Source organism: Thermobia domestica, chromosome 11 (assembly GCF_964235325.1).
Source record: "Thermobia domestica chromosome 11, izTheDome1.hap1.1, whole genome shotgun sequence".
In the NCBI taxonomy this organism is placed as follows: domain Eukaryota; kingdom Metazoa; phylum Arthropoda; class Insecta; order Zygentoma; family Lepismatidae; genus Thermobia; species Thermobia domestica.
This window is the reverse complement of record NC_137464.1, coordinates 182,708,651-182,711,494: the sequence shown is the minus strand read 5'-3', so window position 1 is coordinate 182,711,494 and position 2,844 is coordinate 182,708,651. Positions and strand designations below refer to the sequence as shown.

At 35.8% G+C, this 2,844-nt stretch overlaps 1 non-coding gene across 1 annotated transcript; it reads left to right on the top strand.

Annotated features, from left to right (window-relative positions):
* The first annotated feature begins 209 nt into the window (after nucleotides 1-209).
* On the top strand, nucleotides 210-280 carry TRNAA-UGC (transfer RNA alanine (anticodon UGC)). Its single transcript has one exon. It is a non-coding gene; the product is annotated as a tRNA-Ala (tRNA).
* Nucleotides 281-2,844: the final 2,564 nt, after the last annotated feature.

Here is a 2,844-nt window from a genome sequence, read left to right as displayed (position 1 = left end):
CGTAATACAGTTCAGTTGTCTCCAAGAATGTGACGAAGTAGCAATGTGTGACTCCTGTGACCTAATTAAATTCTAACTAAATATAACTATAACCTAAAGAATTTATATCTGTCTGCATTATGCTGCTGTAATTATTGTTGAAAATGCGAACTGCAGTGAAAGTTTAAGTACCGTAAAAATAAACACATCTGAAATACAGAGAGCGCAACGGGGATGTAGCTCAGTGGTAGAGCGTTCGCTTTGCATGTGAAAGGCCCCGGGTTCAATCCCGGCATCTCCATCTGTACTTTTTTTTTAGTATTTTCTCATATATTAATAATAGATTATATAAAACGTTTAGTAAAGGCACATCAATGTTCATTCGGAAACACACAAAAGTTCTTTATATCGCAGTTAAGTACTAATAATTTATTTTAACATTAATTAGCAAACATTAAGAAATTCCTGTAAAAAAAAATAGTTTGTTTCTATGATTGAAATACGTTTTCCTGATCATGATTTTTTTTTTTTTTTTTTTTTTTTGTAATTTGGATGCAAAATACAGGATTTACATTGTCCTGATCCTAGGTGATCATTACACAACATTGTCCTTAATAGCTAATCATATATTTCTTGATTAAATAGCTAATTGACCAACATTACCCGTAATATGTTCAATTATAACTAGGAATATTTCTCAGAAACAGTAATTAGCAGCAATTTCGTTGAAATATACGTATTTCTATAGACTATAAAACCACGAATTAAGCAGATTTTCGCGATACATGGGAAATAAAACTTGCACAGCAATGAATTTCAGTGTCCCCTATTGACAAACATTACAACTACCTAAACAAATGATCCGCAAATCTCATGTTGTACGAAAGCAGTAATGCCAAATAAACGATCACTAGAGTTCTTTTTCGTGAGTGTGACGCAATAGAAAGTGATGTTGTTTGTAAGAAACAGGACCAAATAAAAAAGGTTAGCAAGGCAAATTTTTGGAATGAAATACAAACGCTAAACTTCTGACCTCTTGCAGGTATAAAATAAGTAATGTAACAAATATAATCGTATAAAATTAATCAAATAATGGACAATATTTGCTGTACGCAAAATAATAATAATAATAATAATAATAATAATAATAATAATAATAATAATAATAATAATAATAATAATAATAATAATGTCATATGTACACCAGACATTCGGAACAATCATATAAAGATGAAAGACGAAGATACAATAGAAAGGAAGAAAAAATTTGGCAACGTACCTATGAGAATCATCCTATATATATGGCAGCCCTGGCGACGTCCCTAATCGTCACAGAGATATGAAAGACACCTCGTTGGAAAACGTATGGGACACAGATTCTAACGAGGCAACTTTTGTGCCTCTCGTATCCAACCCGTAAAAGAAGAAGAAAGAAGTAAAAAAAAGTCGGGAAAAATACGCTTTTTCGAAGTTTGTTGGGTTCTGGCAACACTGTTATTTGTCGTTACACACGGCAAAAAACGGTACAAAAGTTACCTCGTTGGAATCTGTGTCCCATTAACTTTCTAATGAGGTATGGCTTATATCTGTGTGAAAATTAGGGGGTCGCTATTGCTGCAAACGTCAGGGTAGACCAAAAATGTTTCGGAAAATATGTACAGCATGATTCTCTTAGGAAACATGTTCGGATTTTGTTCTCGCTTGATATTGATTTTTCGCCCTTCATTTACTTACATAATTGTACCCAATGTCTGGTGTACACGTGAAAATATTTCTTCCTCCGTACGACAGGTAATAGTGTTGCTAGCCTCTCACAAATTTTAAAAAACAAAAAATCCCATGTTTTAAAATATCTTCTTCATCTATTTCTGCTAAAGGTTTGGCACAGGTGGCACAAAAGTTAGCTCGTTGGAATCTGTGTTCCATAAGCTTTACAACGAAGTATAGTTGATGTCTCTGTGACAATTAGAAGGGGTACTAGGGCCGCCAACGTAAAGGTCTATGATTTCTTTGAAATCCCTGTCGGCCCTCAAAAGGTTAATAATTTTCGAAGTCAACTTTCTGTAAACAATTTGATTTGAATACAAGAATCCATGGAGAGGCACTTACCCCCTTCCTGCCGACGTCCACGACGGTGTCAATTCTAGTGAACAATATTTTGTTATTATATGTAAGATCAGATCCAGGTATCTTCCAGTATTTTCTCAACATAACGAAAAATTGAGGAATTAAAAAATAGCAAATTGTCTTCTAGGAAAGCATAACAATGCAGATAGGATTCTTTCGTGTGCTGTAAAATAGGGATGGTACCGAGACCGAGACTAGTCTCGGTATCGTCTCGGTCTCGTCTCGATAATTCGAGACGAGACCGAGACCGAGACGGACTTTTATATATCGAGACGAGACCGAGACCGAGACGGACTTTTACATACCGAGACGAGATCGAGACCGAGACGGACCTCTATAAATCGAGACGAGACCGAGACGAGACCATGGTCAGTCTCGAAAGTCTCGGTCTCGTCTCGAATATTGATAGTTATTTTGCCTTTACTAAAAATTTTGCTTCGTTGCTGTATGAGATAATTTGGAAACGGTTGACTGATGTATAGTGGCGTATTTAGGGGGTAGGTATCGGGCTCAAGCCCCTCCCGAAATAAATTTGTAATCATTGCACGTACAACACAAATGTTTGTTACCCGTTCCTCAAGCCTCTCCCAAACAAAATCCTCTGCTGTTGTATATAATCTTCTCTCTCTCTCTATCTCTATCTGTATCTCTATCTCTATCTATCTATCTATGTCTATCTATCTATCTACAAAAACTCAAAAAAGAAATACCATGGGGCAGATCGAATGGCGATGTCAT